The sequence below is a fragment of the Camelus bactrianus genome, chromosome 10 (genome assembly GCF_048773025.1).
Source record: "Camelus bactrianus isolate YW-2024 breed Bactrian camel chromosome 10, ASM4877302v1, whole genome shotgun sequence".
NCBI classification, from domain to species: domain Eukaryota; kingdom Metazoa; phylum Chordata; class Mammalia; order Artiodactyla; family Camelidae; genus Camelus; species Camelus bactrianus.
The window spans coordinates 22,350,097-22,363,335 of record NC_133548.1 but is presented as its reverse complement, the minus strand read 5'-3'; the positions used below and the strand labels follow the sequence as shown (position 1 = coordinate 22,363,335).

Here is a 13,239-nt window from a genome sequence, read left to right as displayed (position 1 = left end):
AGACAGTGGGAGTGTGAAAAGACCAGAGTCATTTGGGTCCCTGAGTGGGTGCTGAGAGGCATTAAGGGCCCAGGAGGGTTAAGGGCGTGAATACACAGTCACTTGTACTTCTCCAGCTACGTCTACATTGATGCATAGAGGAGAACTGGATTGAACAACCTTGACTTAGCAAAGCAATGAAACAAGAAGGGGGCAAGGCAGTCTAGGATGTATACCAAGAAGTTAACATAATAATAGACTCTAATCTGGATGAGGAGGGGAGGGAGGATATGAGGGGATTGAGAGACCTGACAAGGTAGTATATCTCAGGGAGCTGAAGAATTATGGGAGTCAGGGGACTGAAGGGAGACAACTGGAAAGCTAGAGAGTGGGAGAGGATTGCAGTAGGAAATGAGAAGTTCAAGGCTGACCACGACAGTGGGTGGCCATGATAGAATGGAGGACAAGGTCATGGGAGCAAGGGTCAAGGAACGGAGCTGGGAGGATATTGGAAGGATTCTTTCTATGGATATTGAAATTACCAAGCTAATTCTTCAAGTGGATATTGAATGGATATTGAAAGCACCAAGAGCAATATCTAAGAGTGACCGTGACCTGGGAGCTAACGCTTCAAGGAAAGAGGAGGAGACTGCAACAAGGAGGGGGAGTAAGTAGAACTGTCTGATGGTTTGATGGGATTTCTAGGGAGAGACTGTAGTCTGGAAGTAGCACAAGGAACAAGGAAAATGACTACTGTCCCTTGAAGTCCAGTGATACAAAGAGTCTTGGAGAGAAACCACCACCATTTGAGAAGCTTTGGGAGAAGGAAGGTCCCTCAGGGGAGAACCAGGACTGATTTAGAACAGCGATTCTCAAAGTGTAGTTCAGGAACCCCAGCCAGTCTCCAACACCTTGTCAGAGATTCAGAAGTCTCTCTTAGTATTACTTTCATAGTAATAACTAAGTAAGATCTTATTTGCCTTTTGGCTCTCATTCTCTCACAAGAGTCCAGTGGAATTTTCCAGAGGCTACGTGATGTGTGATAACACAACAGATTGAATGCAGAAGTGGATGGGAGAATCCAGCTGTCTTCCATTAAGACGGGAAGTCAGAGATTTGCAGAAATGTGAAACAATGCCTTTTTTCTTCCCATGACATAAAACTGTAAATGTACTTATTTTTCATAAAGAATGTGATGGTTTTGCTATAGTCATTCTAAAATTAATAAGTTAATTTTAATGTTTATTTTAAAATCCAGTAAGTATTGATGGATACAATGCACAAAAACCAAAGCTCTTGGGGGTCATCAATATTTTTTAAGAGTTCTCTGAGAACAAAATATTCAAGAACTACAAGTTTAGGTCATAAAGGCTAATGGGATGTTTGGAGAGGAAGCTGAAGATAAAGGGGACTTTGCTGATGATGGACTATGGGTTCCAGAGCACACAACAGAAGATTCTAGGGAATGGGGATGGGTTGGGAGACAGGTCAGAAATGGGAATGGATCTACCAAATGAAGTGATGACAGTCTGGAGGATTAGTGTGACCTTGAGCCCTGGCTTCTTTTGTTGAAGGCAGAGAATGGTGTGAAGCTTGCCAGGAAGCCTGGAGAACACAGAGCCAGCTTCTACTGTGGGAGGTATGAAGCCAGGAAACTGGCTGCCTTATATGGTATCTGGATCCCATAGTTTGAATTTTGAGAGGGCATTCTGATTGACACTCTTGCTTACTCCCAGGACCTGTCACAAGTCACAGGATGATCTGCTGCTCTGTCCTGAAGAGTCTGAGGTACATGATGGTTCCTAGAGAAGGAAATGTGGTCTGGGCAAGCATTCCCAAATGACTGCTACAATGACGGAGGAAAAAGAAAAAAAAAAAACTCCCTGATCTATTTCTTGGACCTCTTTGCTATGCTTCAGCCATGCTGGCCTTTTTTAATCCCTCTAACTTCTCAGGCTTCTTCTTGACTCTCTACTGCCCTCTATACTGGTATTTCTTCTGTTTGGAATGTTCCTCTGTTCCTGTGATGATCTTGCCATAATTTAAATCTCAGCTCCAAAGCTACCTTCTCTGAGACCATCCCTGATGACCCTTCTTCCCTTCACTCACCCTAGCACCCCATTTTATCCTTGTCATAGTGCAGATCAGTACCTGAAATCATGCAAAACTACCGCCATGTGTTTGTTTCCATGTTGATTGTCTGTTTTCTGCCCCTTGATGGTGGAGACCTTGTCTTTCTTGGTCACTATGGCATCCCCAGTACCCGACACCAGTTAAGTGACTGGTCAATATTTGTCAAGCAACCAACTGACTTGGAACTGAGGGAAGGAATAACTGAAATCTGGATTATCTAGGGAAAATTCGTGTCGGATTGTTAAAGTTCTTCTTGCTCTTAAGATTTACTTATTCAAGTTATTCTCAGAATACGTTCAGCTTGAATTAAATACCAACCCCTTTAGAAAGAAGGCGAGGCCCTTCCCAATACCAAAAGATAAAATTGACAGAAAAAATGCCCAACAGACAAGGAATAGCCCATTGCTATCCAGAAAAGTGTGAAAAGGACAAAATCTTTTTTTTTTCTTTTGCATCATGCAACACTTTTCCAAAAAACAAACTTCAAGGTTCTCAATATTTCTTACTGTGCAAGTTAAAAAGAAGGCAGAATGTGGGCAAGGTTTTTCATATGTGTGTTAAGTCTTCCTGGTGTACCAAAGGTCATGGATTTTACACCCCAGTGTTAGACCAGATGCTGAGCTTATTTCTCGAATGGTCCTGTTTTTATGGATGGTGCCGTGCTGTGGATGTATATCCAGTGCTTACGCAAGTTCTGTATCTAGAGTGGTATTTATCATGAGTAACCACATTAACTTATTTTATGAGTGGAGCTCTGACGACCTGAAAAGCTCTGTCTTCTAATGCCGCACATGCCTGGGGACCTACCTGTGCCCCTCACAAGCTCTGTACCTGGCATTAGCAAAGGATCTTGGATTTTCTGGGCCTCTACTTTTCTATCTACTAAAAAAGAGAGAGATTATGGAAGGAAGTGATCCTTTTCTTCATTGGAATACTTTGATGACATGATATGAGACCTTGAGGTGTCATGGAGGGAGGTCTGAACTGGAGATCAGACCCTAAACACCTAAATTCAGCAAGACATTGATTTCATACCTATTGTATACCAGATCCTTAAGGCATTAAATGCTATGATTCTGTAAACTGAAGTGATTTTAATTATTATTTAGAGATGAAAGTAGTTAATCAGACCAAGAGGGAGCACAGTACAGAACAAGGGCAGAGAATAGGCATTAGGGAGTCCCTGCCCTGTCCTTCCTTGCTTGTGTATAACTTTAGGCAAGTCACCTAACCCTTCCTAAACTTGGTCTGATCAGGCTTTTGGGGGACAGAAGTGAGTAATGAGGATGCTGGGGGGGCAGGCATTGTCATGGGAACAAGGGGAAAGTAGAACAACAGGTCTCTGGAAGAGCAGGAACTGGATGGTGGCTTTGCTCCCAAGGCAGCCCTAAGGAGGGCCTCTGCATGTCCATCTGGTTTTTGCGGGGGTAATTAGGTTTTTGTTTTTTTTTTTTTAATTTATTTTTATTTAATGGAGGTGCTAGGGATCGAACCCAGGACTTTGTACATGCTCAGCATGCCCTCTACCAGTGAGCTATACCCTCCCCCTCTGCTTTTCCATCTTGATACCCACTTGCCTCCATAACTACCCCACAGCTTCCTTTACCTCAGCAGTACTCAAATGATGCAATTCCAAGCAAAGTCTTGTTTATAAATGGGTTCTCTTGCTGGGAGAAAAATGGCTTGAACCCATGCCATCCTCTTGCATAATTTCTGCTTACTCATACCTCTGGCCCCCCTGACTGTGTGCCAGCACCCCTCCTCTAGCTCATCGGAGTGGCAGGGAAGTGGGTGAAGCAGGCTGGGAACAAGAGAAGCAGAGAGCAGGGAGTGGCTGGGACTGTGGCAAACTGGAAAGGACACGCCCTGTCCAACAGGAGAGAAGCACATGGCAGCCGCTAACTGTGGCTGGGCAGGCCTGCAGTGTGAAAAACACCGGGTCTTCCAGCCTTCCCAAGGCAAGCTGAAAATCCGTATTTTTGCATGAAGAGCTCTGAGTTTTACATGTTGGCATGTAATTTTTAAAATGTTGACACCGTAGGGTTCAAATAGTATATAGCTAATACATATGCAGCTAGTCTACAGGCAGCCAATCTGCAGTTTCTAGAATCTAGAGTTCGGGTAAAGATATGACCTTTCTGCTTTTGTTCTGGATACTAGCTACGTGGGCACAGGTGAGTATGTGTGTGTGTGTTTATGCATGTGTGCGTGTGCGTGCGTGTGTGTGTTCACATTCTTGAAATGGAATCTGATTGGCTCAGTGTAACTTTTCAGATCAGAGTTTCTCAGAGGAGTCTGTCACAGAATTTGGCTGCATTTAGGTCAGTACTCACCCTTGGTCTTAATGAGGCTGCCTAAGGCCTACCCTTTCAGCAGGGACCACGACTGGGCCAACTTCAATTTCAGAGGCTGTGTACATAATATGTCTAAAAAAGACATAGAATTTCCTCTTCCATAAATGAATGTTTAAATAGAATGATCTGTATTGGTTTCTCCTAACAAAATTCTATTTCTTAATAAGAAAAGTCAATGTTCCATAGACATTTAGTTAGAATTTTGGTAAAAAAAATTTGGGTGGTGACAAGCATAATATGTTGGTATTAATGGCCCTTACAGTGAATCTCTGATTTGCACCAAAATGTTGGCTACTTCTTATTTTAAGAAAATTCTGTCCACAAAATCAGTAATCAGGGCTAGAAGAGACTTTAATCTCTTTAAATCTCCTTGAATACTCTTTTATGGCATCCCCACCAAGCTGGCATCGCCTATATTGTGAGTACTTCATTTTACCAGGGACTGTACTGGTAAAGGGAGCCTCCTTTTATCCTTGGGTAGGCCTGGTGATTAAGTTTTTTCTTATTGCACAGTGCCCAATCCACCAAAGGCAATCAGTACAGCATAAATTTGCTAAATGAATCTTTTCATGGATTCATTCACATGATATTTACTGGGCACATACTCTGTGCCAGGCACTCTTCCAGGACCTTGGGCAATTTCAGCAAAAGGAATAAATCCATGCTCTTGTAGAGCTGATTCTAGCCTGGAAGCAGGAGGTGGTGGGAGAGACAATAAATTTTTTAAAAAAAAAGTAAATCACAGATAATGTTGCACAGTGATAGATGTAATGGAAAAAAGAAAAAGTAAACTCGAACGAGGGAGATTGGAAGGGAGGAGTGAGTTATAATTCTAAGTAGACTGAATGGAGTAGGCCTCACTGAAAAAAGACCCCCTTTCACTTCCCAGACCTGCAGGATAATAATAGTAATAATAATAGTATAATAATAATAATAATAATAATAATAATAATAATAATAATAATAATAATAATAATAATATAATAATATCATCTAAATCCTAGCAGAGATTCTAAGCACATTTTCTGTATGGATTCATTAATCCTCATAACAACCCTGAGTTAGCTACCACTTTTATCCTCATTTTCATAGGAGTACACTGAGGCAGAGTGGTTAAGCAGCTTGGCTAATATCCTGCAACTAGTAAGAGCCGGTGGTCAATAAACCTTGACATTCTGACTCCAGGCGTTGGCTCTCAGGCACTCAGCACAGCTCCTTTTGAACACATCTCTTGGGTCCCCTCGCTGATCACTGCCCCCTCAAGCATTTCTTTCTCAGGCAAGTGCTGTCCCCGGTCCCTTCCATCGAATGTGATTCCTGGGATGGGATTTAAAGTCTCTTCATCATCCCGGGGTTTGCTGAGAATAGTTTATCCGATCATCACTGGTCAAGTGAGGCACCTAGAGCTTCATGAAACCCCTCTTGGGCACGCTCTGACCAGAAACCCTGACTTCGGTTTTGTAAGGTCATAGTGACCAAAATAAACACAATTCTTTTTTCTCGGTTTTGACATAAAAAGACACATCTTTTCTTCAGCAAATGTCACTGTGGTTTCAAAGCCTAAGTGTGATGTGTGAACGGGCAGTATTTGTCAAGTATTTCCTGCTCAACCATAGGGTGAAACTATGCAAGCCAGTGAGTCCTGAGAACAGCTGCATCAGATTCTTAACACCTGCAAAAAAAAAAAAAAAGTTTTGAAAATAATTTTACATTTAAAAAAACATTTCAGATTGGTTGGTTTTCTGCTGTTTCAAATTCTGAAGGCCCCTCCAATTCAGTAAACCTTCAGTTGGAAAAAGAATAGGGGAGCTTTAAGAGATTTGCAAATGTGAAGGAGAGACATCACTGGGATTATATTTTCATCGATGCATTTAAAACAACTTCTCCTGGAATCGGCCTGAGGACTGTTGCTTACAACAGCAAAAGCCCCGGGCTCTAGCCCTCTAGTGAGCCCTAGAATCACTCCCTTGGTTTGTTGGTAGTTTCTCGTCGTGGGGGTGGGGGTGGGGGTGGGGGGTCTCGTCTGGTGTGAGGGAAACGAAGCGCCAAGCTCCCATGACCTGTTGCATCCTCCGCAGCTTTTCAAGTCAAAGAGTTGGATTTCCTGAAATTGTTGGACTGGATGTAAGTGCAGGCTCCCCCTTCCCCCGCCCCCTCCCTAGCAGGGTGAGAGATGCTGCTGGGGAGGAGCAGTGGGATGGGGTGAGGTGTGGTGGGATGGGGGCCGCAGGAGAGAAACTAAAGCGATGAGCACAGGACAGGAAAAGTGGGAGGAGGAGGAGGAGGATGGGGGGGAGGAGGAGAGGGGAAGGAGGGGGAGGAGGAGGAGGAGGTCGTAAGATGAGAGAGGAGGGAAACGTGTCACCAGCCCGACTCTGGGACCTCCGCGGCCGCCGCGTTTGTGAATTCGCGCCCGGGAGGACCCGAGGCTGGACCAGACCCGCAGAGGGCAGAGCCGGGGGAGGAGGGAGGAGAGCGCGGCGGCGAGAGCCATCCAGGTCGCTCGCTTCTCTCGGGTGAGGAAACTTTCTCGGGAAGACCGGAAACTTCCCTAGGCGCGCGGAGTCTGGAGCGGAGACGAGCTGCGGGTGTGTGAGACTCGAGGTGACTCGGGAGGGGCTGGAGTCTTGAGCTCAGCACGGCGCAGGATTGAGAACAGAATCGTCGGGCACGCCGGGCACCATCCCGCAGGGCACAGCGTGGGGGGAGGCCTGGGGAAAGCGTTACATCGGGGGCAACCCGGTGGGGATCCCCGCGTGGCTAAGGATCCTCGAATCAGAAGCTGCGGACGGGCGTAGGGAACCCGGCTCGCGACCACCGCGGGGGCGGGGGGAAAACGCGCTCCGCGTCCGTGGCTTAGTGTGGGCGAGGGACCGCTGTGGAGTGGGGAATGCGGAACGCCGCCGATCGTGGGACCCAGGCTGCGCCAGGAGATCGAAAATAAAGTTTATTTGTCTCTCTCGCGCTCTCCCTCGGCCTGAGAGGCAAATCTAAAGAGCAGCCCCTATTCGGGCGCGGGCGATTAGGTGCCCCGAAACACCCCATCTTTTCCTGCCATCTTCCTTTTCCCGGAGAGGCGTGGGAGGGGAACCCAGGGAAGGCAGCCGCTTTGTGCCAAGAGCCGCTGGACGGGCGCGCTCCGCCGACTGGTGAGGGGCGGGGGGCCCGGGCGCAGCCCGCGGAGACCCGGCGGGGCGGGCGACTCTCTGCGCCGGCAGCATCCCCTTTCCGCTTCGTCTTTCCCGCCCGCCCTCCTTTTGGCCAGGCTTTCGCCTGCGCGCTTACTGTGCGGCACTGAGAGCTTGCTGCGCGCACAGGGGGCGCCTTGGAGGCCCCGCCCCTGCATCTCTGACCCTCGTGTCCCCTGGCTGCTGCCCCGTTTCCTAGGGGCAGTCGCCCTGGGTCGGACCAAGTTGTGTACTTGCAAACAGTGTTTCAGGAATCGGCTCTGGGGTGCCTGCATGGTTGGCAACAGGGTTTTCCCCCTGTTCTGCCCAGTCCCTGCCCTGAGCCACATGCCGCCGCCTCTTCCTCCGTGGTGCCGGGAGCTCGCGTTTTGTTTGTCAGCAGTAAGGCAGTGAGTATTTATAGACTTCAGTCCTGCGGTATGCAAGGTTTCAATTACTGCGATGCGCCCCACAAGACGGAAGGCTCACGCGAGGCGGCTCAGCTGCACGTCTGCTCCTGAGACCCGCTTGGATAAAGTTCTGGGTTGGAGTCTCCGGGCATTCCTGTCGGGATGGAGTTCTGGACCTGTTGCCCAGACGATATATGCAAATCCAAACGACCCATTGCAGTCAAGGACGCCAACTCCAGATTGTCTCCATCCTCTGCCCCCTCTTCTCCACCGAAGGGTGCTCACTGATCAAGCCTTAGAGACTGACCTTTTTTACTTCCCTTTGGTGATCCTGACCACCGTGGGTACAGTCGTGACATTTCATTGGCCTACGTGCCGCAAAATGTCACAGTGCTGCCTCTGGTAAATTGCTCTCGGGGTGGGAGGCGCAGTTTTTGACAACTTGAAGCAGCAAATGGGTCAGGAGGAGAGATGGAACTTGCAGAAACTAATTTAGTCACCTTTTAGATTTAGCCCCGGTGAGGTACCCAGTACGACTGAGAAAGGCGCGCAGCGTTCCTCTCTGTGGAACCTGGCTGATCAGTCTTCTCTGGTTGTATTGAGCCTTAGAATCTTACCAAGGGTGCTGTTCAGAGCATTTTCTGAAGAATGCAGCAGATAAGGGAAACGATTCTTGGTCAGTCCACAAGTTGTCTTTGGCTTTTTTCAACCCCAGACATTGTCTTTCAGTATTTTATTGATGCTTCTACAGCCAGAACCATTAATAGTGTAAAAAAGAAATGTGTATATATATATAACTGAATCGATTTGCTGTACACCTGAAATTAACATTATAAATCGACTACACGTCAATGAAAAAGAAGAATTTTTAAAAAACCCAGAAATGAGCTAGTTTGACTGGCTTATTTTTCAAGGGCCTAGTTTAGAGGAGCTTATTTCTCAATGAGGAGACCTCATTTCTTTCAGATCCAAAGGGTCATGGATATATATTTGTTTCAGTGGGTGAAATTTCAGTAGTAGTCTGTGTTTGAACATTACAAAAATGTTCCCTTTATTTAAAAAAGGGGGAGGGGGCAAATACCTCTTGAGGTCTTACTGTATCTTAAACTTTACACTAAGAGACTTTGATAATATTGTATAATCTGTTACAAAACAATGATGATATAGATACTATCATATCTGCATTATGTAGATAAGCCCACTGAAGCTTAGAGAATTTAAGTAATTTGTCCAAAGTCACATACACAGGGGTGGAGTTGAGAATGGGTTTCAGATCTGGTACTCCAGGCTTGTAGTGCCAGCCTGGACTGGAAATGTCTTTCCCTTCAGGTCCTCAGTTGCTGATTAGATCATCTTGTACGTGATTTATTCTGGTAACTTTTTTCTTTTCTTTCTTTATTTTTTTTCCCCCAAAAGTCACATAATATCACAGAATGGCTCAATTACTGAAAAAAAAAATCATGATCTTGTCTTTAGAAAACTAGTACACCACTGTCTAAAAACTTCATGCTAGTAATCCATACTTAAATATCACAATCTTCAGTTTGTTCATGGACAATGTATGTGCAACGTTTAAACCATTCATCTGTAGAAAAATGAAGCCAGAAAAGACTTTGTGGACTTCTTAATTATTTCTCTATCCTAGGGGTGTGTAGGTGTGCATGTGTATATTTCCCTGTGGTCATTCCTTTTGTACTGTCCTTGAACAAGGTAAAGTGTACTGAAATCTTTTTTGAATTGTAAACTTTTTCCTTTTAATCTTTTTTTGCAGAGCTAGACAAATACAGAATTGATTTGAGAAATAGAGCATGAGGCCCTCTGAAATGTCCCTACTACATTTAGCATTCATGATTGAAAGTTTGTCCCCTAGAGTTGCCCCTCGGTATGCAAAATGTAAATACTTGTTAAAAGCAATGCTTATAGAAAGGATCATTTGTTAACAAGTCAATGTGAATTGATATTTTCAGTTGCTGAAAGTTGGGAATAAAATATTTTGTGGGTTCTGTATGGGGTATGAGTTTAGGAATTGGGGAACAGAGACAGTGGTACTCTTTACAAGGGAAGATTCTCCTTTGGAGCCAAGAAGGAGGTTGGGAGGATAGATAATGCAAAGCAATGAGGGGGTATCAGAGGTGACCTTGAGTTAATTCACATTTTTGGCATGAGGCTGGAGATCCAAGGTTTACCTTGAAATTTGTACAGTTAAAACAAATGAGCCGATCTATTTACTTGGTAACTACTATGAGTCCAGTACAGCCATGTAATGTTATTTGAACCTCCCAACAATGAAGCAGGTAGATATTTTTTCTATTGCTAGATGTTGAAAATGAAGGCTCAGAGAGGTTAACTACTTTCCTGATGTCACACAGCTATTAAGCCCCTCGGTCTTTCTAGTACATTTTGATATCTACCCTTGAAGGCCTTCCAATGAAGAACCCAGGCTTCCAAGTACTCAGGAAGGTCCTAGTGGTTCACATGCAAATTTCTGGATCAGAAGTTGATAGCAGAGCAGTGCGGGGGCACGAAAGTGAGGGGACAGGAGTTGTGTGAACAGTGGAGGAACTGAAGGGACAGTCTGGATAATTTGGACAGTAGTTACTCCCTGGAAGGAGAGAGGTCCAGAAGGTACTGTAAATGGAGGGTTGCTGGCATTGGTCTGGCAGCAGAGGCCTGCCGCTCCAGGTGCCCGAGGGGAAAAGTCGGGGAGGAAGCACCTCCACCTCTCTTGGCAGGCCTTCTGTTGTGAAGTGGCCATGTTAGAAACCCCAGGTTATAGTCAATATAAATTAGGGAGCCCGAGAGACCTGTTTCCATTTTAACTGGGCCAATTGAGGTAACAGTTGCCCAATCTCTCTTTAAATATTCTTTTCTTATGCTTTGCCAGTTTATGGCCTTTGTAGATCAATCCTTGGGTTTCATTTAGAGGAGAGAGAAAGAGAAAAGAAAAAAAAAAAAACCAAAGGTTAGTGATTACCTAAATTGGATTAAGTTCTGTCTAGCAGCCGTTTAAAGAAATACTGCTTGCTCTCTAATTACCGTCAACTAGGAATTTAAATGGTCTATTACATTTAAGCTGACTTTTTCTTTCTTTCTTTTTTTTCCCTCTGATAGTTCCAGCTCTAACACATTCTGCGAGTTTGGGGGCTTTTTTTTTTGATATTCTTCAAACTTGTGGAAGACATTCTCTGCCTCCTTCCTTTTTAAAAATATTCCATTTCTGTAGTTGGATAATAAATGATAGTATTATATACCGGCTTCATTAACAAGCAAAAGTTTGCAGCCAGGTGCGCCAGCTCTGGCTGGCTGGCGGGCAAGCCAGTTAACTAACTGAGTTCTTGGTCAGAAGTGTAGGGACACCTGTGCAAGGCTTTTGGGATGGAGTGTGACTGGCTTGTCTGTTTTACTCTGTAATAAATCCTGGGTCTAGGATGAAAATCAGCCACTTTTATTCTGTGTGTCAGCTTTTAAATCAAAAAGATGAGTATTGTTTATCAGAGTGGGTGGTGTGTGCGGTTCGGGCTGGGACTAGGGTAAGGCAAGTGAGGCATTGAGGGTACAGCATCCCCCTACACCCCCGCCGGGAGAGAGTGTTTCGCTCGCCTTGCACTCTTCCCTCCCCTGCTGTGCTTATGGGTGAATCGTGCCCAGGAGGGTACTGGAGAGCAGTGGAGTCACCAGATCTTTCCCACTCCTGACTGTGGCCTCTGGGAAAACCTCGTCAACATCGACCCCTGCCCCTGCCCACACAGCCTCTCATAACTAGTTGTACAGTTTATTTCACGTATAATCACGTGTTACATAAAGACATGTATTTATTTCTCTCAGCTTTCATTCGCTTTCCGTCACCTCAGTTTTGGGGTGCAGATAGGAGATTTCTCTCAAGCACTCCTCAGTGTTCTGGTTTCACTTCAGCTGGTGGCCAAGGTCCAGCCACACCTCCGGGTCCTCGCTTCTCTCCACACTCCTTGCAGAGCTTTCTCCCGCTTCGCCAGTTCTCTCGGACACAGGCTGAGGTCTGTGCTTTGTGGAAGGCATCTGTGACAGCGCTTGGGTTTCTAGCAAATACGAGGATTAAGGGACCACTTTGGGCTCCCCCAGCCATTCAGGAACTAGAGTAGATGTCCGTTTCAGCTGAGCCTGGGAGAACATCTGAAGGAATTTGTTTTTGTCTTCTTCCCAAGGACTGGGGGCAAAAATCCAGCAAGGGCTCTGATGTGTGTCTGTATTATTCTGAACCAAGCTGCCTCAAACCCTGTTACAACCTGCTTGTGACCTCAGCTGCGGGATTCCTCCGTGTAAATCCTTTTATGCTTGCCGTTTAATTCTAAATACTCGTCTGGAACGGGTTCAGCATCGTTTCCCAGATGTTTTTAGGGAAGACCGCGTCAGCTGCTGCCGTCATCTTGGAGAACTCTGCTCCAGCTTGCTGGCCGCTGGATGGAGTCCACCACCGTGGGAGCCGAGTGGCAGCTGGCATTGTAAAATATCTGGAGGCAAAAGTAGTGGGTGAGCATGGTCATCCTTTGTGGTGTTCGGCGATAATTAAAAAGAAAAAATCTCGACCAGCCAGAATAGTTGATTCCCTTCAGGCTTCAGACAAGCCCCCAAGATAGCCACAAAGGTCGGTATCAACTCTGCAGAGGGGAGAGTTGTTCAGAGAGTCCACACATTGTTCCTAACTGGCATCTTGGAGATGATACAGGTCAGGGAATTGCGATCTGGAAATCTGATCTCGACTCTGCCATGGACAAGCTGTCTGACCTTGGGCCAGCTGCTCCGTGTTCTCCTGCCTACAAAATAATAATAAGTTTCTTTTCTAAAAAAGCTGTGATGGCCAAGGAAGCATGGTCTAGAGCAGTGCTTCTCCAAGTGCATATGAATCACCCAGGGATCTTGTTAAGCCACAGAAGCTGATGCAGTGGGTCGGGTTTGGGGCCTCAAGGTCTGACAAGCTCCCAGGTGATGCTAATTCTGCTGGTTCTCAGGTCACGGGTTAAGTCGCCAGGCACTCGAGTCTGAATCAGGGTTTCTCAGCCTTGGCCCTCTTAACATTTTGGGCTGGATAATTCTTTGTTGCGGGGGCTGTCCTTTGCATTGTAGGGTGTTTAATAGCATCCCTGACCTCTCCCCACCTCTCCCTACAGAGGCCTGTAGCGTCTTTCACACCTCCCCACAGTATGGCAGCCAAAAATGCCT

General features: G+C 45.9%; 1 protein-coding gene across 6 annotated transcripts in view; it reads left to right on the top strand.

Annotated features, from left to right (window-relative positions):
• Positions 1-6,470: 6,470 nt before the first annotated feature.
• The window catches only part of PRR5L (proline rich 5 like), a 68,468-nt gene continuing 61,699 nt past the window's right edge, over positions 6,471-13,239 (top strand). For 2 of the 6 annotated variants that reach the window (XM_074372163.1, XM_010964667.3), the window contains exon 1: positions 6,785-6,982. The gene's annotated coding sequence lies outside the window, so the exon portion shown is untranslated. Of the gene's footprint in view, positions 6,591-6,784; positions 7,071-7,133; positions 8,044-13,239 lie in introns of those variants that run through there. The other 4 variants (XM_045524028.2, XM_045524025.2, XM_045524027.2 and 1 more) reach the window with 4 other exon arrangements.